The 27,642-nt window shown below is 46.3% G+C and overlaps 1 protein-coding gene across 2 annotated transcripts in view; it reads right to left on the bottom strand.

Moving 5' to 3' along the window:
- The window catches only part of PDE2A (phosphodiesterase 2A), a 549,912-nt gene that overhangs the window by 145,995 nt on the left and 376,275 nt on the right, over positions 1 to 27,642 (bottom strand). The window lies entirely within an intron of this gene.

Genomic DNA, 27,642 nt, shown 5'->3' on the forward strand with positions numbered 1-27,642 from the left:
TTTTTTACACACAATTGTCCATTTACAGAGATATTTCTCCCACCCAGCATGGGTATGTGGAAAAATACACCCCAAAACACATTATACTACTTCTCCTGAGTACGGCGATACCACATGTGTGGCACTTTTTTGCACCCTAACTGCGCTAAGGGGCCCAAAGTTCAATGAGTACCTTTAGGATTTCACAGGTCATTTTGAGAAATTTCGTTTCAAGACTACTCCTCACGCTTTAGGGCCCCTAAAATGCCAGGACAGTATAGGAACCCCACAAATTACCCCATTTTAGAAAGAAGACACCCCAAGGTATTCAGTTAGGAGGATGGTGAGTTCATAGAAGATTTTTTTTTTTGTCACAAGTTAGCGGAAAATGACACTTTGTGAAAAAAAAAACAATACATATCAATTTCCGCTAACTTGTGACAAAAAATAAAATCTTCTATGAACTCATCATACACCTAACAGAATACCTTGGGGTGTCTTCTTTCTAAAATGGGGTCACTTGTGGGGTTCCTATACTGCCCTGGCATTTTAGGGGCCCTAAACCGTGAGGAGTAGTCTTGAACCCAAATGTCTCAAAATGACCTGTGAAATCCTAAAGGTACTCATTGGACTTTGGGCCCCTTAGCACAGTTAGGCTGCAAAAAAGTGTCACACATGTGGTATCGCCGTACTCAGAAGAAGTAGTATAATGTGTTTTGTGGTGTATGTTTACATATAACCATGCTGGGTGGGAGAAATATCTCTGTAAATGACACATTTTTGATTTTTTTTACACACAATTGTTCATTTACAGAGAGATTTCTCCCACCCAGCATGGGTATGTGTAAAAATACACCACAAAACACATTATACTACTTCTCCTGAGTATGGCGATACCACAACGTCCTATTCACAGGTCATTTTGAGGCATTTGTTTTCTAGACTACTCCTCACGGTTTAGGGCCCCTAAAATGCCAGGGCAGTATAGGAACCCCACAAGTGACCCCATTTTAGAAAGAAGACACCCCAAGGTATTCCGTTAGCGGTATGGTGAGTTCATAGAAGATTTTATTTTTTGTCACAAATTAGTGAAAAATGACACTTTGTGAAAAAACAATAAAAATCCAATTTCCACTAACTTTTGACAAAAAATAAAATCTTCTATGAACTTATCATACACCTAACAGAATACCTTGGGGTGTCTTCTTTCTAAAATGGGGTCACTTGTGGGGTTCCTATACTGCCCTGGCATTTTACGGGCCCAAAACTGTGAGTAGTCTGGAAACCAAATTTCTCAAAATGACTGATCAGGGGTATAAGCATCTGCAAATTTTGATGACAGGTGGTCTATGAGGGGGCAAATTTTGTGGAACCGGTCATAAGCAGGGTGGCCTCTTAGATGACAGGATGTTTTGGGCCTGATCTGATGGATAGGAGTGCTAGGGGGGTGAAAGGAGGTGATTGATGGGTGTCTCAGGGGGCGGTTAGAGGGGAAAATAGATGCAATCAATGCACTGGGGAGGTGATCGGAAGGGGGTCTGAGGGGGATCTGAGGGTTTGGCCGAGTGATCAGGAGCCCACACGGGGCAAATTAGGGCCTGATCTGATGGGTAGGTGTGCTAGGGGGTGACAGGAGGCGATTGATGGGTGTCTCAACGTGTGATTAGAGGGGGAAAATAGATGCAAGCAATGCACTAGCGAGGTGATCAGGGCTGGGGTCTGAGGACGTTCTGAGGTGTGGGCGGGTGATTGGGTGCCCGCAAGGGGCAGATTAGGGTCTAATCTGATGGGTAACCGTGACAGGTGGTGATAGGGGGTGATTGATGGGTAATTAGTGGGTGTTTAGAGGAGAGAAGAGATGTAAACACTGCACTTGGGAGGTGATCTGATGTCGGATCTGCGGGCGATCTATTGGTGTGGGTGGGTGATCAGATTGCCCGCAAGGGGCAAGTTAGGGGCTGATTGATGGGTGGCAGTGACAGGGGGTGATTGATGGGTGGCAGTGACAGGGGGTGATTGACAGGTGATCAGTGGGTTATTACAGGGAATAACAGATGTAAATATTGCACTGGCGAATTGATAAAGGGGGGTCTGAGGGCAATCTGAGCGTGTGGGCGGGTGATTGGGTGCCCGCAAGGGGCAGATTAGGGTCTAATCTGATGGGTAACAGTGACAGGTGGTGATAGGGGGTGATTGATGGGTAATTAGTGGGTGTTTAGAGGAGAGAATAGATGTAAACGATGGATTTGGGAGGTGATCTGATGTCGGATCTGCGGGCGATCTATTGGTGTGGGTGGGTGATCAGATTGCCCGCAAGGGGCAGGTTAGGGGCTGATTGATGGGTGGCAGTGACAGGGGGTGATTGATGGGTGGCAGTGACAGGGGGTGATTGATAGGTGATTGACAGGTGATCAGTGGGTTATTACAGGGAATAACAGATGTAAATATTGCACTGGCGAATTGATAAAGGGGGGTCTGAGGGCAATCTGAGCGTGTGGGCGGGTGATTGGGTGCCCGCAAGGGGTAGATTAGGGTCTAATCTGATGGGTAACAGTGACAGGTGGTGATAGGGGGTGATTGATGGGTGATTGATGGGTAATTAGTGGGTGTTTAGAGGAGAGAATAGATGTAAACACTGCACTTGGGAGGTGATCTGATGTCGGATCTGCGGGCGATCTATTGGTGTGGGTGGGTGATCAGATTGCCCGCAAGGGGCAGGTTAGGGGCTGATTGATGGGTAGCAGTGACAGGGGGTGATTGACGGGTGATTGACGGGTGATTGACAGGTGATCAGGGGGGATAGATGCATACAGTACACGGGGGGGGGGGGGGGGGGTCTGGGGAGAATCTGAGGGGTGGGGGGTGATCAGGAGGGGGCAGTGGGTGAAAAAAAAAATAGCGTTGACAGATAGTGACAGGGAGTGATTGATGGGTGATTAGGGGGGTGACTGGGTGCAAACAGTGGTCTGGGGGGTGGGCAGGGGGGGGGTCTGAGGGGTGCTGTGGGCGATCAGGGGGCAGGGGGGGGGGAAATCAGTGTGCTTTGGTGCAGACTAGGGTGGCTGCAGCCTGCCCTGGTGGTCCCTCGGACACTGGGACCACCAGGGCAGGAGGCAGCCAGTATAATAGGCTTTGTATACATTACAAAGCCTATTATACTATGTACATGCGGCGATCCGGGTGCTAGTAACCCGCCGGCGCTTCCGAACGGCCGGCGGGTTACTACGAGCGGTGGGCGGAGCCAGTCCCCGGCGGCTGATCGCGTCACGAATGACGCGATCGCCGCATAGCCACTCCCGCAGCCGCCCCCGCCGATGGGCGTATTGCGGTCGTTTGGGCCCAGTCTTTGCCGCCGCCCATCGGCTGGGGGCGGTCCTCAAGTGGTTAAGGGGGAAGTGTAGCTAGCCCAGTGCTAGCTACACCAACTTAGACACATTTTTGTTAAAAAAAAAAAAGCCACCCACGGCCGCATAGCTGCAATTAATTGAACGCCAGGGTGGTTAAAGGGTTAAAGGGAACCTTAGCTGAGAGGGATATGGTTGTTTCATTTTAAACAATACTAGTTGCTTGTTAGACCTGTTGATCTCTTTGGCTGCAGTAGTGGCTGAATCACAGACCTGAAACAAGCATGCAGCTAATCCAATCTGACTTCAGTCAGAGCACCTGATCTGCATGCTTGTTGAGGGGCTGTGGCTAAAAGTATTAGAGACACAGGATCAGCAGGGGAGTCAGGCAACTGGTATTATTTTACAAGGAAAAATCCATATCCCTCTCAGTTGAGGTTCACTTTAATTTACTCTTTTCAAAAGCACTCTCTGAAAGGGATCTATACAAAGATGCAGGCCGTCTCCTTTACCTGTTTGCACACTATTCTGGCAGTTGGACGGAGCAACTGCCATTCAGTAAGTGCTTTTGTAAATAAAGAAAACCCGGAGAATCCCCCATGAGGAGATAGGTCCAAAACCTGTCAGTTCTGTCTGATTTCTACTACTTACTATAAGTGACAGTAACATAGGAGAAAAGTAATATATAGTGCATTTTACTCTGAAAGAAATGTAGTTTTTGTTTATGTGCTATCGCGTATTTTAAATTTTTACATTTTTTATAGTGATTCTTTGGGTTTTGATTTCCTGACGAAGCTCGCGGTGGGCGGGCGCAACGCGTCGATGGGCGGGGTCACGTCCCGTCCTGTGTGAGCAATTCATTTCCGGCTGGCTATGTGTTGTGGTCCCGAGCTGCTGAACCGCTGCTCCCCGCTGCTGAACTAGCGTGGTTGAGTGAGGCGGTGGAAGACAGAGTTAAGCATCCGTGCTGCTGATCTGAACGGGGGAAGCTGCTTTCACGCTGTCCTGTGACTGGTGAGACCTGCTGGTCAGGAAAATGTTGCTGGTGTTACTGCATGCCCTTGATGTCAGCAAAGAAGTTGCTGTTTGCACACGGGACTTTCAACAGTTGTCAGCTGTGTCACCTTGGTCTTCTTGAGATCTGTATTACTCTCCTCCCCTCCCCACTCTGAAGAAAATCCGGAGTACGTGGTACCGGTACCAGTGTGGGTGAGGTATGGGTGGTGTGTGATTGGCCATGTGTGAGGAGCGCTCCACGGGGGGTTTTAAGTGTTTTTAGGTAATTGGATCCATTTTTCAGCTTTTGATGATTGAATAAAGGTTTATATTGATTGGTTAATTCCCTGAGCAGTTGCTGTGTTTTTGAATATTGGTTTCGATTTCCCAACCTCCTTCCTCTGTTATATGATTTTCAGCATTCCTAGCATCCCTCCAATAGGCTCTGTTTTCCCTGCCAGGCTCAGTTTTAATAGTGGTTGGCATGTTCAAAGATGCATGTGTTCTGCCCCTCCCCCCCCCCCCCCCCCCTGTATGTAATGGTTTCCTACGGGGTTTTTTCCCACAGTCCAAAACATACTTTGCACACACACAAGCAGGGCCGGTTTAAGCAACAATGGGGCCCCAGGGCAAAATAAACCTGCCCCCCCCCTCCCCCCCCCCTCCCCAACAGATACCCTGAAACAAAAATAAATCGGCATTAAGGGACCTTTTTTGCAGCTGGTATAGTCAGGGTGTGAAGCCCCAATCGGTCGGAGCTCCACATTCTGGCTACCCCAGCCTGCATGGGGGACAAGGGGTGAAAAAGTTTCAGGAGGGGGGACCCCACATAATTTAAAAAAAAAATAATTGGGAAAATAGGAAAAAATGCCAGGGATCTTCATGCAGCCATATTGCGGCTGTATAGCGATCCCTGGCCAAAGCGCTGTGGCTGCGTATGGACCCCCTGGAAACCCCGTCAGGAAATGTATTGCTCTTTCTTTTGATGCATGTAAAATTACACTACCGTTAGGTTTGCTACTAAAAGTGACATTTACCGCATTTAAAAGTATACTTTTTTCCTTCGAAACTTTAAAATCGATTTTCTCAAAAACTATAAGGTCTTATATCTCTTATTCTCAATGATCTCCTTAACATATCCTGCAAATTTAGGGCTTCTAGCATTTAAGGTGGATTTGCTATTAACCATTAAAGTCAGCGGGTTTTTAAATGTCTATTTTTTTTTCTTTGAAACTTTAAAATCGATTTTCTCAAAAACTATAAGATTGATAGCACACTTTCTGTAGTAAAAAGGTTCTAAGTGCTTGATGGCCCACAAGACAAAGGGTTATAAGTGCTTCATGGCATTATGTCCAAGGGCAAAAGGTACAAAAATGTTTCAGGGGCCATTATCCCTACTACTGCAAGTACTTCATAGCCTACTTATCTGAAAACAACAGGTAATAAGTGTTTCATGCCTTACTATCTGAGGAGAAAAAAAACCTAATTGCTTCATGGTCCAATTTTTTTTCAGAAAAAAAGTTCTAAGTCTTCATGGCATAATATCCAAGGGCAAAAGGTACAAAAAAAATGTTTCAAGGTCTACAATCAGATGACAAGACAAAAGGTTCTAAGTGTTCTATGGTCCAATTTCTTCAGACAAATGGTTCTACCGTAAGTGCTTTATGGCATAATATTCAATGGCAAAACTTACAAAAATGTTTGAGGGCCCACAATCAGAGGACAAGACATACGATTCTAAGGGCCCGTTTCCACTTGCGCGGAAACCCGGCCGAATCTGCAGGGTTTCCCCACAGGCAAATTGCGCGGGGAAACTCTGCCATTGAAAGGAATAGCGCCGTCGGCCGAATTGCTTGCGTTAGCGATTTGGCCGGCTTTTCCATCCGAATCTGTGCGAATCCCATACACGGCTCATGGGATTCGTCAGCATAACTGCAAATCCGGAAGTGCGGCTGCAGTGGAAACAGGCCCCAAGTGTTTCCTGGCTTACTATCTTCTTTTTAAAAAAAATATATTACCCTAAATGACAACATATAGCAGAGTTAGGGCTGGTACAAACTACAATAGCTTTTCCAAGCGCTTTGTGACTTTAAAAGCTCTTGCTAATGTTATCCTATGTGTGTGTTCTCACTTGAGCGATGCGATTTTGTAAAAAGCCCCCACAGCATTGCATTAGCAAGAGCTGTTCAAGTCTAGTGTAGAGAAACCGAGAGCCCAATATAGTGTAGTATGTTAAGCATAAATGAAGTAAAGGTTATCGTGAGAAAATTATACTCACAAACATGGGTTACCACACAGGCAACCACTGTATAGGCAGGTGAGGAGATTAGACCTGTCCTCACTCAGGGATAGGAAGTCGCTCTCTGTAGATGCGAAAGGGGGTAGATCACCCCTCCACCAGGGTTGGACACAGTATAGCAGTAGGAGAACAGAGGCGCCAGCAGGATAAAAGTGGATAAAAACTTTAAAATTTGCTGGGAGGAAGTGGTGGACTTACCTCCATAAAGCAGACACGAAAGACTGTCTGAATAGTAGTCACATTTATTAATTAGTACCCCAAAACAGTGCAACGCGTTTCGCAGGCCCAGCCCGTTTCATCAGGCAATAAAAATGGGGACAAGACAGAATTTCAGCAATAGCAGGTGTAGCGCCGGCGCTACACCTGCTATTGCTGAAATTCTGTCTTGTCCCCATTTTTATTGCCTGATGAAACGGGCTGGGCCTGCGAAACGCGTTGCACTGTTTTGGGGTACTAATTAATAAATGTGACTACTATTCAGACAGTCTTTCGTGTCTGCTTTATGGAGGTAAGTCCACCACTTCCTCCCAGCAAATTTTAAAGTTTTTATCCACTTTTATCCTGCTGGCGCCTCTGTTCTCCTACTGCTGTTCAAGTCTAGTGTTTAAAAAGCTCTTGTAGTGTGATCAAGCCCTAAAATGTATGTTCGGTTTGCCAGCACAATATAGGAATGGTGGAGTTTTTGACAAACTAGAAACCGGTAAACGAAAAAAAAAAACAAACGTTGGCCACAGGCTGTTCGTTCCGCCTTCCGCATCAGCCCACATTCCGCCAACCGCTTCATCCGCGGGGAAAAGGTTAGCAGCCGAACAATGGCAATTTCAGGTGAATAGCTGCAAATCGCGCTAATGGATGCATCCTGTCTCCATGGGAGACAAGCGCTTTTTAATCCCCGGTTATTAATTCCGCATTATGAAGGGGAAGAATGGAAGGAACGGAGGTTTCGGAGTGGCGGAGCAATGGGGAACTTCTTCACCCATGGCTTTGATTGACGGGTCCAAGGCTGCGGGTCTCAGAGAGCTCTCAGCCCCTTCTCAGCCTGCAGAACATTCTGTGATGAAGATTGTTCTCTGGGAATAAAAGCCAGAATTCAGATACTCTGCCTAGAGACACTTCCAACTCCGTGGCCTTTTCAGCTTCAAGGTATTTAATGCGAAAAATAAAATTGTAACAAAGAACAGCAAAAAGCTATTATATCAACCACCAAACCTGCCGGCTCCTTCCTGTGGCTCTAATTACCTTCTGTACAATATGTGAGAACTATGCCAGGGCCTTCAATGGATGTCACTTCTATGTTATATTAGACAGGTAAAAACATAAAAATAAAGTGGGTACTCTGGGCGTTAGCGGGAAGCTGGTAATATGGGCGCAAAATAGACTGCAATGCTAATTGTGGTGCCCAGTGTATTATTTATTCAAAGGAGGCACAGCTGCCATACTATGCCAGGAAAAAAAAAAATACATATATAAGTAGATAAATACTTGTTCTTCTACTTACCTAACATATGTATTGTACTGTCCACATTGTGATTACAGTGTATTTTATATACAGTGGTGTGAAAAACTATTTGCCCCCTTCCTGATTTCTTATTCTTTTGCATGTTTGTCACACTTAAATGTTTCTGCTCATCAAAAACCGTTAACTATTTGTCAAAGATAACATAATTGAACACAAAATGCAGTTTTAAATGATGGTTTTTATTATTTAGTGAGAAAAAAAACTCCAAATCTACATGGCCCTGTGTGAAAAAGTGATTGCCCCCCCCTTGTTAAAAAATAACTTAACTGTGGTTTATCACACCTGAGTTCAATTTCTGTAGTCACCCCCAGGCCTGATTACTGCCACACCTGTTTCAATCAAGAAATCACTGAAATAGGATCTATCTGACACAGAGAAGTAGACCAAAAGCACCTCAAAAGCTAGACATCATGCCAAGATCCAAAGAAATTCAGGAACAAATGAGAACAAAAGTACTGTAATTGAGATCTATCAGTCTGGTAAAGGTTATAAAGCCATTTCTAAAGCTTTGGGACTCCAGCGAACCACAGTGAGAGCCATTATCCACAAATGGCAAAAACATGGAACAGTGAAGAACCTCCCCAGGAGTGGCCGGCCGACCAAAATTACCCCAAGAGCGCAGAGAAAACTCATCCGAGAGGCCACAAAAGACCCCAGGACAACATCTAAAGAACTGCAGGCCTCACTTGCCTCAATTAAGGTCAGTGTTCACGACTCCACCATAAGAAAGAGACTGGACAAAAACGCCCTGCATGGCAGATATCCAAGGCGCAAACCACTTTTTTTTTTAATTTCAATAGTTTTTTATTGAATTTTCTGAATAAAGCAGGTTTACATTTTTTTGCAATAACAGTGCTTATTAATCAGACGTTCTGTACATATGTATTACTTATTAATCATTAACTTGAACAATATAGAGGTTGAACTATGTCTTAATCCTTTCTCCTGTTTTCCCCAATTTACATGGCCTCTCTGGGCTTGGGTATGCAGGATGTTAGGCGTTCAGATGGATTGTTAGACATAGTGGATACCATGACGGATAGAGAGAGAGAAAGAAAGAGCAAGGAAAGGGCAAAAATCAAGAGGACAAAGGAAAAAGAAAAACGAAGACTAGGCTAGACTGGGAAACGGGAGAAAGAGATGGGCGATCCTTCTATGCAGCATTTTTCAGCATGTATATAGGTTGTTTAAGTTTCCAAGGGCTGCGCTGCTGTAGTTTGGCTTGTTTTCCAGGGGAGGATATTACACTGGAGTATGTTAGTGATTTTAATCAGGGGCAGAGCCTCATGTGGATTGTGAGGTTTTGTGGGGTCTTTACAGAGTGAGGAGTGGTGGCTCAAGCTTTCCTTTGTAGGATTATACTTCTATATAGTCCCTTATCCAATCACAGGATACCTTAAAGTCAGAATTATTTAGGAGGGATCTGCTTCTGATAGAGTTTTCAAGTGTCATATTGGAACATACCATTGATAAGAGCTGGTTGAAAGGTATTCGAGCTGTGGACTTCCAATTGGAGGTTACTATTTGAAGGGCTGAAATGAGAATATGGCAAATAAGGGGCTTATGTTTAGTATCTAAGTCCGTTATGCCATATAGTATCAGAGCTAGTTGGGGTTTTAGTTGGAACCTTGGTGTGATTAGTTTTTTCAGTAGCCTGTCCACCTTTAACCAGAACTCTTTTACCAATGGGCAGTCCCATAGCATGTGTAACAGTGTTCCAATTCCATTATTACATCTCCAACAGGTGGCTGATAATGAGGGGGAGAACGATGCCATTCGCCTGGGAGTCAGGTACCATCTGTTAAGTGATTTCTGTAGCAGTTCCCAGTGGGAGTTACATCTGGATGATTTTAGTAGATATTTTACTGAGAGGAGAACTTTCTCAGGGCAGATATGGGTATCTAGGTCAGCAGACCAGATATTGCAGTATTTACTAAGGTTTTTTTTGCAGTCTGGTAGTAAGGTATTGTACCATACGGAGATAGCACCGGTGTAGTTAATTTTACTGTTCAGAAAAGTTAAGATGTGGTCGGGCAAAGTAATTGGGGGGGTGTTTAGAAGAGGAAGTAATATGTCTCACTCTGTAGTAAAGAAAAAGGTGTGTCGTTGGCAAGTTGTACCTGACTTTCAGTTGTGCGAATGGCATAACCCTCCCCTCTTGAAATATATCATCCAACCACAGAATTCCCTTAGTGCTCCACGGTAGTATATTGAGGTTTGGGCTAAACAGGGACAAGGTAGTGATTGGGATTCTCAGAGCTGATACATTGGATGTGTTGGGGGGGAATTTTAAAAAGGGTTCCCAGGCTTTGAGCATGGCATTGACAGTAGGGTATACTGAGGTGGGGGGTTTGTGTCCTAGGGACATTGCTAACAGAGTTTCTCTTGGATGAGATGATAGTGTGGCCGCCTCTATTTTAACCCAGGTTTTGTTGTGATCATTATTCCACCAGAACGTCAAGGGTTCAAGGTTTGCTGCTAAGTAATACGACCGTATGCAGGGGACCCCAATACCTCCTTTTCTCCTTGGAATTTTTAAGGAATGGGATGAGATTCTCAGCTTTTTCCCTTGCCAGATATAATGACTCAGTATTCTTGTGATGTCAGTGAAAAAATTCTTATTGATGGGAATTTGTACTGTCCTGAAGATATATAAAATATGTGGCAATACGAACATTTTTAAAGAGACTCTGAAGCGAGAATAAATCTCGCTTCAGAGCTCATAAATAGCAGGGGCACGTGTGCCCCTGCTAAAACGCCGCTATCCCGCGGCTAAACGGGGGTCCCTTCACCCCCAACCCACCCCCCGCAAAAGTGTGTCGTAGAAAAAGTCGCTGGCTGTCTCTTCCTGGAGGCAGGGCTAACGGCTGCAGCCCTGCCTCCAGTCGCGTCTGTCAGCGGCGCATCGCCGCCTCTCCCCCGCCCCTCTCAGTGAAGGAAGACTGAGAGGGGCGGGGGAGAGGCGGAGATACGCGCTGACAGACGCGCGTGGGGCAGGGCTGCGGCGGTTAGCCCTGCCCCAACCAGGAAGCGCTCCCCCGGTGTATCGAGGGGGATTTGGGGGTGAAGGGACCCCCGTTAAGCCGCGCTATAGCGGCGTTTTAGCAGGGGCACACATGCCCCTGCTATTTATGAGGTCTGAAGCGAGATTTATTCTCGCTTCAGACTCTCTTTAAAGCTGCTATTCTGCCTGTCCATGAAAACCAGTGTTTAGCAAGTTTTGCACATTCATTTTTAACTTTAGTTAAGAGAGGAATATAGTTCATACGGAAAAGGTCAGTGGTTTTAGCTGTTAGTTGGATTCCTAAGTATTGCAAGGATGTGTCTGACCATACAAAAGGGTAATTAGATGTAATGCTGTTCTTCAACGATAGTGGAAGGTTTAATCCCATTAGCGTTGATTTAGATTGATTCAGTTTATACAGTGAGGCAGCAGAGAATTCTTGAAGTATTTTTACTGATCGTTTCAGAGAATTAACAGGGTCTTCCAATGAGAGAATAACGTCATCTGCAAACATGCTTATTGTGAAAGTGTCTTTGCCTATTTTTGTGCCTTTAATTTTGGGGTCGCTTCTTAACTTTTCTGCTACTGCTTCCATTATTAAAGTAAAGATCACGGGTGATGGGGGCACCCTTGCCGGGTTCCATTTGTTATGGTGAAGCTGCTGGAGTAGAACCCTGCTGCATTCACCTTGGCTGATGGAGTGGAATATAGGGATAATATTGCATTTTTGATTTTCCCTTTAAACCCAAATTTATCAAGGACTGCTTCTAGGAATCCCCAGTGTACCCTGTCGAAGGCCTTCTCTGCATCCAAAGATAGAAGCAGAGAAGGCCTTCTAGAGAGCTCTATGTGCCTTATTATGTTCAGCATCCTTCTTGTGCCATCTGATGCTTGGCGGCCTGGGGTGAATCCCACTTGGTCATGATACAAAATCGTGGGGGAGATTTTCATTATTCTGGAGGCCAGCATCTTAGAATACAATTTTATGTCCGAATTTAGTAGAGAAATAGGGCGGTAGTTGGCCGTGATTTCTGGGTTTTTCCCTTGTTTAGGTATTATTGAGATGCTGGCCTCCAGAAACTCCTTGGGGATGGGGTTATAATTGGGGAAGCTGTTGAATAATTCCGTCATAGTTGGGATTAGTGATGTTGCAAAAATTTTAAGATATTCATTAGGTAGGCCGTCCGGCCCTGGGGCCTTATTGTTCTTAAGTGCGGAAATAGTCTTGGAGAGTTCTTCTGGACTGAAAGGTTCATTTAACATCTCTAGTTGGCTATTAGTCAAAGTGGGAAGGTTAATGGAGTCTAGAAAGGAGGAGATTACTTGTGGATTGGGTTGGATTGTTTGGTGGTCATTCTTTAAGTTGTACAACTGGTGGTAAAAATCTTTAAAAGCGTTAGCTATTTTCATGGGGTCTGTTATTCTCTCTTTGGTGACTGGGTGTGTATAACTGATGCGATTCTGCTTTTACTTAGCTTGTATTTAATAGCATTCGCCATTTGTTTTCCCGCTTTGTTAGATTGGGAATAGTGAAGTCTTTTATTTTTCTGTAGTAAACTATCAAATTCCTTGGACATATGGTTTTTAACTCTTTGTCTGAGGGTGAAGAGCTCTCTGGCTGTCTCCCCACTTTGTTTTTGTTTATGGAGTTTTTCTAGTTTTTGAATGCTATCTAAAAGGGAATTATATTCAGCTGTTTTTCCCCCGTTTTTTAATTGAGCTCAGCTTGATCAGAAGCCCCCTTATGAATGGTTTGTGCGAGGCCCATATGGTAGATATATTTACATCGTCAGTATGGTTAATAGAGAAAAAGACAGAGAGCTCTTCTTTTAAATAGTTAATGTCCTCTGGATCAGAGAGGAGTGATTGGTTGAGTTTCCACTGTCGGGAGGGGGGACTTGGAAATGATGAGGCTAATTGTAACTGAACCGGGGCGTGGTCAGACCATAGGATTGAGCCAATGTCGGTAGAGATTACCAGTCTAAGGAGATCTCTATCGATAAGGAATAGGTCTATCCTTGAATATGAGCCATGAACTGGGGAGAAGAAGGTGTAATCTTTCTGGGAACTGTTGGTGATTCTCCAGGGGTCGAATAAGTCATTCCAATTGAGGAGGGATTGAAGAAGGGGAGTTTTGGGGTTTTTTTGTGGAGGAGTCTATTTTGGAGACGATTGCGTTCATGTCACCTCCTATTAATAATGCTCCTTTTTGTACCTGTTTGGCCTTGTTGATTACTCTTTGGAGAAATGATTTCTGTGCTGTGTTAGGGCAATAAACATTAACCAGTGTGATGGAGATATTGTTAACTAGACCTATAAAGATAACATACCTACCCTGAGGGTCTATTATCGTATTGTCCGTTTTAACTTCAAGGTCTTTATGAAACCCAATACATACTCCCCTTTTCTTTTTTGTGAAGGTACTGTGAATCATAGTGGGAAACATACTGTTTGCACAAAAATGGGTATCTTTCTGAAGAAGATGGGTTTCTTGAGCAAACAGTATGGTACCTTTCCTCTGCTTAATCTCATGCCACATCATTCTTCTTTTGTAGGCACTATTTAGCCCTCTAGTGTTGATCGAAACAATATTTATATTCATGTTATTACAGTAGTGTGGTTAGAGTTAGAAAAGCATTTGGTTGGTAAATGTAGTACCATAATTGAACATAGAGGGTCGCCCCTTCCATTCATTGGAGATCTAGTATTCTTATAAGGCCCAGTTTTAGAAGAATCAGGTAGAAAAAAAACAGAAATTAACAATAGATAACTGCTTAACCCTAAAAACAGGAAAACATTGCATAATCAAACTGATGTAACCAAGGAGGTGAGGTTTTAGTCTTGCTGCTCACCACCATTCTCAGGGGGAAAGTTGTGCCCAAACATAGTGCTTTAGGTAAGATGCACTGGAGGGTTATCAATAGGCACAGAAACAAGAAGTGACTCCGGACATTGCACATATCTCAGTCACACTTTAAAGTATACGGCTAGTGCCAGAAGAGAGTTCCATACCAGTCTTAACACGTTACTTGGCGCCACTCAGGAGTGATTTTCATGGTTGGACCCCGGATGGAGGATCTCTGAGGAGGAGGTGGGGTTGCAATTCCTAGCGTTTTCAACGTGGCCTCGCCATCTTCTAGGGAGGAGACAGAGTATATTTTATTGTCTATTTTAAAGAGCAGTTTGGTGGGAAAGCCCCACTTGTAGGTAATCTGGTGGTCACGAAGAGCTTTAGCTATTTGCTGCAGCGTTCTTCTTTTCTGCAGGGTAGCTTGTGATAAATCCGCATAAAGGTGAATATCACTGTAAGGGTCATGGAGCTTGTTAGGATGTCTTGCTGCCTTCATTAATTCTTCTTTGGTTTGATAAAAAACATATCTAACAATCACGTCCCTTGGGATTGAGTCAGGGAGGAATTTTGGCTTAGGGAGCCTATGGGCTCTGTCAATGGAGAGTTCATATTCCTTTGCATTTGGTAAAGTAGCTTTTGTCAGCTGCCAGATATAGTTATGCAGTTCTCCTGTTGTTATTTGCTCGGGGACTCCCCTAAATTTAAGGTTGTTCCTTCTCGACCTATCCTCCATATCTGAGGATTTACTCTTTAGCCACTGTATGTCCTCCTCTTGGGTGTTCGCAGCGTCCACCATTTTATTGTGTTCCGAGGTGATTAGTGCTGCCCTCTGTTCTACTAGATCCACCCTGTCGCCTAAGCTTGAAATCTCTCTCTGTAGGTTACTATTCATGGCTGCTATGTCGCTTAGTAGCGAAGATTTAAAGGATAGGAGGATCTCTTTGATGTAGTTTTGGGACGCGGCCTGCTCTGAGGCTGGGAAGGCCTCTATGGAAGCGGTGGCTGCATCGAGTGATGCTGCCCCATGATCCGAGGTACTGAGTAGCTCTTCTGGTGGGGAAGTGCGCGGTCTGTTTTTGACCGGGCTCCGGGATGTGGGGGATCTTTCTGGTGAGGATGAGGAGTCCTCAGAGTGGGGAGCCGGAGGTACAGTACCTGATAGCTGCTGTTCGCCTATGGGCCGCGTGGTCTCCTTTGTCCGCGGGCCAGCGCCATCTTTAGTGGAGAAGGACGAGCGCTTGGCTTTCTCCACGAAATAGTCTGTTAGCTTTTGCAATTTTTGTTGCTTCTTCTTTCGCTTTTTGGAGGTGTCTCCTTCTAGATTCATTTCCTTCACATCCGAGAGGGGAGAGGGTTGTTGCGCCATTTGTATGAGCCGCTAAGAGCGAGCTGGTCACGGAGCTCTAGTCACACATGTCCGTCTTGGTTGAGCGGTAGCCACGCCCCCTCGCAAACCACTTTTAAGCAAAAAGAACATTAAAGAGAGTCTGAAGCGAGAATAGATCTCGCTTCAGACCTCATAGCTAGCAGGGGCATGCGTGCCCCTGCTAAAACGCCGCTATAGCGCGGCTTAACGGGGGTCCCTGTCCCCCCAAACCCCCTCCGAGCAGCGGGGGAGCGCTTCCTGGTTGGGGCAGGGCTAACCGCCGCAGCCCTGCCCCATGCGCGTCTGTCAGACGCGTACCTCCGCCTCTCCCCCGCCCCTCTCAGTCTTCCTTCACTGAGAGGGGCGGGGGAGAGGCGGCGATGCGCGTCTGATAGACGCGACTGGAGGCAGGGCTGCAGCCGTTAGCCCTGCCTCCAGGAAGATCAGCTCCAGCGACCTTTTTCCGACCCAGGTTTGCGGGGGGTGGGTTGGGGGTGAAGGGACCCCCGTTAAGCCGCGGGATAGCGGCGTTTTAGCAGGGGCACACGTGCCCCTGCTATATATAAGACCTGAAGCGAGATTTAGTCTCGCTTCAGTGTCTCTTTAAGGCTCGTCTCAATTTTGCTAAAAAAACATCTCAATGATTGCCAAGACTTTTGGGAAAATACCTTGTGGACCGACGAGACAAAAGTTGAACTTTTTGGAAGGTGCGTGTCCCTTTACATCTGGCGTAGAAGTAACAGAGCATTTCAGCAAAAGAACATCATATCAACAGTAAAATATGGTGGTGGTAGTGTGATGGTCTGGGGTTGTTTTGCTGCTTCAGGACCTGGAAGGCTTGCTGTGATAGATGGAACCATGAATTCTACTGTCTACCCAAAAATCCTGAAGGAGAATGTCCGGCCATCTGTTTGTCAACTCAAGTTGAAGCGATCTTGGGTGCTGCAGCAGGACAATGACCCAAAACACACCAGCAAATCCACCTGTGAATGGCTGAAGAAAAACAAAATGAAGACTTTGGAGTGGCCTAGTCAAAGTCCTGACCTGAATCCTATTGAGATGTTGTGGCATGACCTTAAAAAGGCGGTTCATGCTAGAAAACCCTCAAATAAAGCTGAATTACAACAATTCTGCAAAGATGAGTGGGCCAAAATTCCTCCAGAGCGCTGTAAAAGACTTGTTGCAAGTTATCGCAAACGCTTGATTGCAGTTATTGCTGCTAAGGGTGGCCCAACCAGTTATTAGGTTCAGGGGGCAATTTCTTTTTCACACATGGCCATGTAGGTTTTGAATTATTTTTCTTACTAAATAATAAAAATCATAATTTAAAACTGCATTTTGTGTTCAATTATGTTATCTTTGACTAATAGTTAACGGTTTTTGATGAGCAGAAACATTTAAGTGTGACAAACATGCAAAAGAATAAAAAATCAGGAAGGGGGCAAATAGTTTTTCACACCACTGTAGTTAATAAAGATAAACTGTTCCAGGCATTTTTCCTCTTTACTGTGTCTGACTGAAGCCAATCTTGATGTAATTTCCTCCCTTACTCTTTTTTTTCCTCCCAGAAACTGCACCATCATATCTAGCTTGCTTTGTAAATGCATGTGAGCACAGCATAGAACGTATTTCAGTAGCTTCTGCAGAGAGGTGTATTTCCCTTCTCTGAGGCTGTGTCACACTGAACGCCAAACAGTGAGGAGAAGGAATGTGGAAGGGGAGATAACAAGCTTCCCTCTCCCCAACAATGTAGCAGAAAAGAGCCAAGCTGACTGAGATAGGATTAATTACAGAAGAAACATTTATGATTATATTGGAATGCTTGCAATGCAAGATCGGGATGTGGACTAGTTAATAAACACAGAGCAGTGGGTTGATTTTGTGGCTGACAACCCCACTTTAAAATACAAAACTTCCCATGTGGCGGAAGGCGGCGTAAATATTGGCGCAGATTTCAACGAAGGTGATAGGTTAGTGTTAGGAATAGATATAGAGGGAAGTATAGTGAGAGACGAGGGTTAGGTAAAGTGATGGAAGGAGATCGGTATTAGGAATTACCCAACAGTGGAATATCAGAAATGTTACCACCACTCTACTAGCAGCGGGACCCTTTTTCAGTGGATGCCTACTGCCTTGCTAACATCACCATAACAGTACATGAAGAGGACTCTGTACAGTATAATATGGCAAGATAGCCCTACAGGCGTATGAGAGGAATCGGCGCGGGAGACTTGGGCGCAGGAGAGGAATCGGCTCGGGAGACTTGGGTGCAGGAGAGGAATCGGCGCCGGGAGACTTGAGCGCAGGAGAGGAATCGGCGCGGGAGACTTGGGCGCAGGAGAGGAATCGGCGCGGGAGACTTGGGCGCAGGAGAGGAATCGGCGCGGGAGACTTGGGCGCAGGAGAGGAATCGGCGCGGGAGACTTGGGCGCAGGAGAGGAATCGGCGCGGGAGACTTGGGCGCAGGAGAGGAATCGGCGCGGGAGACTTGGGCGCAGGAGAGGAATCGGCGCGGGAGACTTGGGCGCAGGAGAGGAATCGGCGCGGGAGACTTGGGCGCAGGAGAGGAATCGGCGCGGGAGACTTGGGCGCAGGAGAGGAATCGGTGCGGGAGACTTGGGCGCAGGAGAGGAATCGGCGCGGGAGACTTGGGCGCAGGAGAGGAATCGGCGCGGGAGACTTGGGCGCAGGAGAGGAATCGGCGCGGGAGACTTGGGCGCAGGAGAGGAATCGGCGCGAGAGACTTGGGCGCAGGAGAGGAATCGGCGCCGGGAGACTTGGGCGCAGGAGAGGAATCGGCGCCGGGAGACTTGGGCGCAGGAGAGGAATCGGCGCCGGGAGACTTGGGCGCAGGAGAGGAATCGGCGCCGGGAGACTTGGGCGCAGGAGAGGAATCGGCGCCGGGAGACTTGGGCGCAGGAGAGGAATCGGCGCCGGGAGACTTGGGCGCAGGAGAGGAATCGGCGCCGGGAGACTTGGGCGCAGGATATAGCCGGTATATGGCTGATCCAGCTGCTGCACAAGTTCCTGGCCGTGCTAAATACTATTCCCCCTCCAGGCCGCCATGGATGGTGGGGAATGATATAATTCAGCTTCCAGCAATTGCTGGTGGCCGGATTATTGTGTTTTAAAAGTAACTTCAGCTCCGTCTTCTGATGGCGCCGAACTTACTCCCAGTGCGCTGATATAGCCATAATTCCTATTACGGAATATGGTGGCGCCGACTGCACCCAAATCCCCTGCGCTGGATTTGGCGTGTTCGCCCTACAGGGGGTGATCATGGCCCAGTATGCCAAGCTGACCATTCCTTATCCAACTGGAATATGAACAGCGATCAATTTTTACACCGCAAACTATTTAAAATGGAATCAGAAGAAATCTATTAAGGATTAATTGAAAAGCAAGCATTGTACTTGTACAATATTACTATACAAATGATTTATGTCCATTATAAAATCTTCCCTCACCCTGATTTTAATTTTTCAAATGTATCACACATGGCAACATCTTTAATAATCCTGGGAAGGTGCATCACTGAGGAATGTTTGTTTTGCTGTGCGTTCCGAAGTGAGTAAAAACAACACCTGGTCTCCCAGAGTGCACTGGGGTAGAAGGCTTCATGACATCATATCCTAGGCTAAATACCACTGGAGGGCGGGGCTACATACCAATATATGGCAATATATAGATGTAGGAAATGTTTAGGATGATAAATCCAGGATAATTAGCCTAAAATTGGAGACCCCGGATAATGTATTACATTCTACAATACATCCTTGCGTTGCCTCTTTAACCCTTTAGCAGCCAACTTATATAGAGGCTTGCAAGTGCTCCAGGCCAATTTATTTTAGCACATTTTTTCATTTCTTTCATTTCCCTGCTTCTAATTAGTACTGGTGTAATGTGTATTTATGGCCACTTGTCACCAGGGGGCAGTGTGAGACAATAACAGAGGACTTCTGCTTTCAGTTTCTATATATTCTGCTGGCAGAGAGACATCAAAGCATTCCAACAATTTACAGCACAACGAGTTCTGTCGAAGTCAAAAACATGCACTTATCTCAAACGAGATAATTCCTATGACGCTAGCAGACTTTCGCCACCACTACAGTATATCAACGTCAGCTGTGGCACCCTCCAAGCCACAGTCACATAGATATATTGACCTCCTTGCAGCCCTGCTGTGCATGATCGGGTGCGCTTCAGAGCGCACCCTCCGGCACTGTCAGCTGCAATACTAATTGGTGGAAGGGAACATGTTCCCTTTTGGCCAATTAGTCCACCCCCCTCCCATGAACGATCGCTGCAGTAGTGAACTGCAGCGATCCTTCACTTGTCCCCCTCGGCGCACAAATAGTTTATAAAATGCACAAGCAAGCAGCCTCACTCACCTACCTCGGTCCTGCGACTATCCTGAAGCCTGATCCACCGATCCCCGCTCTGCAGTCAGCCGCATATTGCCGGTAACCCGGGTCCCGGCTTGATGACGTCATCAAGCCGGGACCCGGGTTACCGGCAATATGCGGCTGACTGCAGAGCGGTGATCGGTGGATCAGGCTTCAGGATAGTCGCAGGACCGAGGTAGGTGAGTGTGGCTGCTTGCTTGTGTATTTTTTTTAACTATCTCTGCACGGAGGGGGCTGCCTGATGGGGGGGGGGGGCGGCATCTGGCTATAGATTCTTGGGGGGAGGGGGATATGCAAAGGGGGGCATACATATTTACTGGGGGACATCTGAGTAACCAAGGGGAGGGGGGTTTACAAATTATGCACATCTGGGCACCTGGGGTACCTTAATACTGGGGGCACATTTGGCTATAATGGGGGGGGGCAGCACTAAACCTGGGGGTACATCTGGCCATAATGGGGGTAATCCTGATCCGGGGTTACATCTGGCTATAAAGAGGGGCACTATTCCTGGGGGTGCGTCTGTCAATCTATTCTGGGGGTGGCAAACACAGGGGACTCATCTGGCTATGCTGGGGTACGGGCTGATATTGGGGACACATCTGGCTATACTGGAGGAGGGGGTGATACTGGGGACACATCTGGATATCTATACTGGGGCGACTTTAACTGGTGGCACAGTTTTTATGTCAATCACACTTTTTATTTTTAAACAGAAATTAGTCAAAATTGAGAAATAGTGCATTTTTTTTATTCCCCCCCCCCCCTTTTTCCCATTAACATGCATAGAGAGGAACATTTTACTTGGGACCAAATACCCCCCAATGAAAACTTAGTTTGTCTTGAAAAAAAAGATATATAGATCACTTATGTGGCACGAGTACAGATGAAGTTATTGGTGATTAAACAGGGACACCGCTAAAGTGTCAAAACTGCTCTGGTCAATAAGGGGAAAACAAGGTCTGGATGCGAAGTGGTTAAAAGATTTCTTATTTTTATTGAAAGTGGAATTGAAGCAGGAACCCAGGCAGCAATAACAACCAAATGAGTTCCTAAGCCCTTTCTACACTAACCAAAACTAAAATGCAGATGATTTCCCGTAGTTAGGAGTGATTTCTCTCTCCTGTGTTTGGCTTGGAGTATCTGGCGGCGCAACATTCTATCACAAGCTACGAGTGAATTAAAAATATTCTGACCTCATGAAAGCTGAATTAACGCGCCATTGTTCCTCCTCGCCTCGGCGCACAAAGACGTGTCACAAAACCGCCGCTCCGACACGCCGGCTATTTTTACCCGACATGAAACGGATTTTCAATTTCATTTTTGTACAGAGCGCTGAAAATCCCTTGTAATTGTTCCATTCCCAGCATTGGATATTTTGGGTCTCGCAGTACAAAGTGCGCGTCTTTTGTCCTCTTCTATAGAGCGATAAAAATAATCCTGTTTCTGAGCGCTTTGTGCCTCGGAGCGGCGTCTGCAGCGGGCAGGATGGCTTCTCTAGACTGGAGATAAATGGAACCGTCTCTGGCGGGAAGCCGCAGCTCGCAGGAACGAGGAGGGATGAGATAAATAAACCTTTTCTTTATTGGTAATAAAAATTAAATATCGCGGCCAGTGATCTATACGGCTACGGATACAGTATGCGGCAGAGATGGGCAGATTGGACTGACAATAGGGGAGCTGTGGCAGATTTGTTGCAAGAAACTGCTCCTTGTACACACGCCATGCAATAAAGCGGACCTAAACTCTTGCACAAGAGACAAGTAAAGCACATAGCAATTCACCCTGTGTGTGTTTCACAGAGAACAGCACTAGAATCTCCCTTATCTGCAAACAATCAGCAAGTGTATCAGGTCAGCTGTGTGCTGGGGGTGTGCCGAATGATGTGCTGATATGTAAACACAGGATGTTAACCTTATGTCTGCTTCCATGAATGCAGGAAGCAGATATACTGCAGATGTATTGCAGGATCTGTATCAGCTGTAACAAAGAAATGTTTTCCTTTAAAGGTTATTATGCTGTTGCGTGTCTTTTAGAGCAGAGAGGAGGTTCTGAGTTCAGGTCCGCTGATGTCTGACTACAGTTGTTATTACTTATCAGTAGTTATGCACAGGCTGCACTTTCCTACAGCATCTGCATTCAGCACTTTATAACTGGTAGTTAAAGGATACCCGAAGTGACATGTGACATGATGAGATAGACATGGGTATGTACAGTGCCTAGCACACAAATAACTATGCTGTGTTCCTTTTTTTCTTTCTCTGTCTGAAAGAGTTAAATATCAGGTATGTAAGTGGCCGACTCAGTCCTGACTCAGACAGGAAGTGACTACAGTGTGACCCTCACGGATAAGAAATTCCAACTATAAAACACTTTCCTAGCAGAAAATGGCTTCCGAGAGCAAGAAAGAGATAAAAAAGGGGAATTTCTTATCAGTGAGGGTCACACTGTAGTCACTTCCTGTCTGAGTCAGGACTGAGTCAGCCACTTGAATACCTGATATTTAACTCTTTCAGGCAGAGAAAGGACAAAAGGAGCACAGCCTAGCTATTTGTGTGCTAGGCACTGTACATACACATGTCTATCTCATCATGTCACATGTCACCTCGGATGTCCTTTAAGCGGATATTATTATCATCACTGCTGGCATAATGGAACTTTGTTATATTTTTTTTTTTTTGTAGGATGATTTATTGGTTCATCTGATTATTCTTTGCATTCGGATTGCTGAAAGGAGTTATTCATTTATTCAACCTTTGGGCATACTATCTGGTATCACCACGTCCTATCGCCTGCTAGGTGATAACTCATTGTTTTGATATGTGTGGTGTTACTGTACTTTTTTAGTTCGTTTCAAAAAGATATTTTATTGACAAATGTAACATGTTAACAGTAAATCCAGATATCACTATACAAAAAATATGCACAGTTCTCCTTCCAGTGATCAGAAAACATAGAAAGTGCTTTTCCTGGAGGAGAATATATAGTAGAGGCTGCTTATGAAATCTTACAGCCATCAATAACACAGTATTAAGAAACGGGTTAGCAAAGGAAAAACAAACTAACGGAGTAGTCAGATTCAGGGTTCTTTATAACTTTTCAAGGGCCCTCGTATTAGGAGGACGACAAACTGACAAGCGAATAAGCAGGAGAGGTTCTGTCTAATAATAATAATAACCCCCAGGAGAAAGGGTTTTACATTCATAATATTGTACGTAGGAAGCCTGAGACAAAAATCATGCCCCTTAGAGCTCAGGGATGGATGAAGTATCAGGGCCTGTGTGTTACCGTACTTTTTCAATAAAGACTTGTTCATAATTTTACATTTTGGTGCTTTTGAAAACAAAGAAAATCATGAGAATCCCCCGTGATGAGATGGACTAGTCCAAAACTTGTCAGTTCTGTCAGATTTTAACTGCTTACTCTTTAATACTTTAATGATAGTACCAGCTATTTAGCGGGCACCAGGGCTGTGGCGTGACCCTAGGGCTGCCTGTCCCCCTGGCCCCGTCCTCCACCTGTCCGAATGGCTATACATGTGCAGTAGATAAGACACAGGGACAAGTAGGAGGACGCAGGGACAGAGGGGATTTATTATATAGGATTAGTTGACCTAAGCTTGTTTAAAAACGGGCTCTAGGACTCTTTTACACCGCCGCATGTCAGTGCGCATGCGTGCGTAACCGTCCGCCGCGCACACACACACACACACACACACACACACTGTACACACACACACACACACACTGTACACACACACACACACTGTACACACACACACACACACACACAGTACACACTGTACACACTGTACACACACACACACACACACACACACACACACTGTACACACACACACACTGTACACACACACACACACACACACACACACACACTGTACACACACACACACACACACACACACACACACACACTGTACACACACACACACACACACACTGTACACACACACACACACACACACACACACACACTGTACACACACACACACACACACTGTACACACACACACACACACACTGTACACACACGTCTGGCTCCATCCTTCTCCTGTCCCCACGTGCTACACATGCCCAGTAGCACAAAACCACGGACACACGGACAGGAGGATGACGCAGGGACACTTAGATACCATTATATAGGATGGTGCTTGTCCAATTTTTTAATTATATGTTCACAAGTGGCCGACTACACGATATCTGCCCAATAGTTGTCTGAGCTGATCTGTCCGATGGATCGGGTATAATCCCCGATATCGGTCACTTATCATTTGGCTGCACTTTTCAACCTGACTGTTGTCCAATACGGTGAAATCTGTAGTTCGTCAGACATTTTGAATGACTTTTGTTGAACGAGACTGCATAGCTTTACACTGAATAAGGCCCGGTTCACACTTGTGTTTTGATAAAATACTTACCGGTGGCACGGGTCCGGTCCGGTCCGTTCTGAGAACATCCATTCGCCATCAGGAGGCCATCAGGATCCGGTCAGGTCACGTTCAGTTTTCATCCGGATCTTCTTCCATTCTTCATGCGTCCTGGATCTGTTTACGTTTTTAAAGAGGGGCCTGGAAGGTCTGGAAAAGCGCTGGAGTCCTTCTTGGGGAGAGCTTGCTGTGCGGACATCATCCTCCTCGTCCCACGGGGCCCTGCGTCTGGATGGTCGGGTCCTTACGTCCTCCACTGTGTTCTGGGGTGGCTGTGGAGAGGCTGGGGGCTGTCCGGCACAGGGTACATCCACATGGCCACCAGCACCATAGAGAACCCCACAGGAAGTGGGGTAGGACGTCCGGCTTTAATCCGGAAGTGTGTTGTGCACTTCCGTTTCCCCTCAGTTCCTCTTGTGCCGGATTTCTTGTCCGGATCAGGTCCGGCGGCGGACGGAGGACCGGTCCGGAAAATTGGAGCATGTTGTAAAATTCCGGACCGCAGACCGCATCTGGAGGAACGGACGAGTGCGCACGGGTCCATTGATTAACAATGGACCCTTAATCATCCGTTCCGTTTGCGGACCTTGCGGTCCGGCTGCGGTCCGCAAAACAACGCAAGTGTGAACCGGGTCTAAGACACAGTACTCTACTCCCGTTCTGCCAGCAATGAAGAAAGCAATAAATAGAGCAATAATGATAACAACACTATTAATACCAAAAATATGACAAAATGAAAATGTAGCATGTGTTGTATCCGTGTACAAATCTCTCTGCAGGGGAAGGGGGAGGGGTGTGTGTGTGTCTGACCCCCTATAGATGACAGCAGGAGTAGAAGGGGGAGGGGTGTGTGTGTGTCTGACCCCCTATAGATGACAGCAGGAGTAGAAGGGGGAGGGGTGTGTGTGTGTCTGACCCCCTATAGATGACAGCAGGAGTAGAAGGGGGAGGGGTGTGTGTGTGTCTGACCCCCTATAGATGATAGCAGGAGTAGAAGGGGGAGGGGTGTGTGTGTGTCTGACCCCCTATAGATGACAGCAGGAGTAGAAGGGGGAGGGGTGTGTGTGTGTGTCTGACCCCCTATAGATGACAGCAGGAGTAGAAGGGGGAGGGGTGTGTGTGTGTGTCTGACCCCCTATAGATGACAGCAGGAGTAGAAGGGGGAGGGGTGTGTGTGTGTCTGACCCCCTATAGATGACAGCAGGAGTAGAAGGGGGAGGGGTGTGTGTGTGTCTGACCCCCTATAGATGACAGCAGGAGTAGAAGGGGGAGGGGTGTGTGTGTGCCTGACCCCCTATAGATGACAGCAGGAGTAGAAGGGGGAGGGGTGTGTGTGTGTGCCTGACCCCCTATAGATGACAGCAGGAGTAGAAGGGGGAGGGGTGTGTGTGTGCCTGACCCTATAGATGACAGCAGGAGTAGAAGGGGGAGGGGTGTGTGTGCCTGACCCCCTATAGATGACAGCAGGAGTAGAAGGGGGAGGGGTGTGTGTGTGTGCCTGACCCCCTATAGATGACAGCAGGAGTAGAAGGGGGAGGGGTGTGTGTGTGTGCCTGACCCCCTATAGATGACAGCAGGAGTAGAAGGGGAAGGGGTGTGTGTGTGTCTGACCCCCTATAGATGACAGCAGGAGTAGAAGGGGGAGGGGTGTGTGTGTGTGCCTGACCCCCTATAGATGACAGCAGGAGTAGAAGGGGGGGGGGGGTGTGTGTGTGTCTGACCCCCTATAGATGACAGCAGGAGTAGAAGGGGGGGTTCTTATATGATTTTTACACCTTCCACATATTTCCCGAACGTGAACCTGTCATGTCAGATTTTCCGGATAAACATGTAATGTGAAGGTAATAATTACTTCTACTCATAACCGCTTGTTTTCTAATGAAACAATCACCTCGTTTCTGACCTCTCCTGTGATATGAATATGGAAATGACAACAAACGTTCTGCCAAAGCAGTTTCCATAGAAGGATGACAAGAGGACAACTACGTTCATGGAAAAGTTACCAAAACTAAGGAAGGAGGGAACACAGGAGAGGAGGAGGGAGAGAGGGAGGAGATAAAGCAAGAGGGAGGGGTTATGGGTGAATTGTGATAGAAAGGCAGACGTAAAAGGAAAGAGGGAGGGATTACTGGTGAAAGGTGAGAGAAGCAAAGACATAAAAGGAAAATGGGAGGGGTTAAACGTGAAAGGTAATAGAAAGGCAGACATAAAAGGAAAGAGGGAGGGGAAGTGGAAGCAAGATAAAGGAGGCATGGGAGGAAGGAAAGGAAGGGGAAATGGGGAAGGGAAGAGGAAGGAAGGAATGTAAGGGGGGGGGGGGGGAGAGAAGAAATAGAGTAAAAAGAGAACGGAGAGGAGTGAGAAGATAAAAGTAAGGGAGGAGCAAGAGAAAGAATGAAGGAAATGGGGGCAAAGGAGAGGATAAAGCATAACAGGTAAAAAGGGTACCAAAGTATGTGGCAATTAATGCTATGTGGCTATTAGTGTTAAGTAAATAATAGCATTATGTGGTGGCTATTAGTGGTAATTTGGGCGCAATTAAATAGCGGGTTAAACCCCCCCCCCCCCCCCCCCGCAAATTGCGGATACAAACAGTATTGCATCCACCAAAATACCAGTAGGTAGGTTTTGGCAGCAGGTGGGGGGTTTAGGCTTTGATGCCCTGGGGTGGGGCAAGGGGGCACTTAGTGTTGGGTGTAGGAAGGGGGGGGGGGGTCAAGGTTAGTCACTGCTAGGCGGGTTTTAGGATTAGGCATCAAGAGGGAGGGCTTGAGTTATGGTAAGGTCCAGAGCTGTGGAGTCGGAGCCATTTTGGGTACCCGGAGTCAGAGGTTTCATAAACGGAGGAGTCAGAGTTGGAGTAAAATATTGGCAAGGGTTACTGATATTTGTAGATCAAATTTACAGTAACTAGCAGAATATTGGTAATTTTTCAGATATTTTTCTACCTCCAAAGCCGTTTTTTACCGTGGCCCCCTTTTTACATTTACATAAATAAAGTAGAGAAAGGGAAGGGGGCAAGAGGGTGAGTGAAGGGGGTAGTAACTAGTGGAGGGGAGAGAGAAGGAGAGGAAAGGGGTACAGAGAAGGAAGAAATAAAAAAAACTGTCAAGTAAAGGGAAAAAAAGGGAAAAGAGGAAGAGGAAGGGGAAGGCAGATAAGGGGAAATGAAGGGGGGGGGGGGGGGGGGGTGTTAGATGTGTGCATGTGGTGGGGAAGTGAAGGGGCATTTGAAAAAGTAAGTAGGAAGAAAGTGTGGATTAGGTAAGTATTAGCTGAGAGTTACAGTTCCTTGCATGGACCGGTGTATTTTCTGAGGCCGCTGCGTATGGTGTGACATCCCACACAGCCTCCGCCGGCTTCACCACTAAACACGTCCATCTTCTGCATTGTGTCAGCTAACTCAATAAGAAAGTAATGTATGTTATTAT

Source organism: Hyperolius riggenbachi, chromosome 2 (genome assembly GCF_040937935.1).
Source record: "Hyperolius riggenbachi isolate aHypRig1 chromosome 2, aHypRig1.pri, whole genome shotgun sequence".
Lineage (NCBI taxonomy): Eukaryota > Metazoa > Chordata > Amphibia > Anura > Hyperoliidae > Hyperolius > Hyperolius riggenbachi.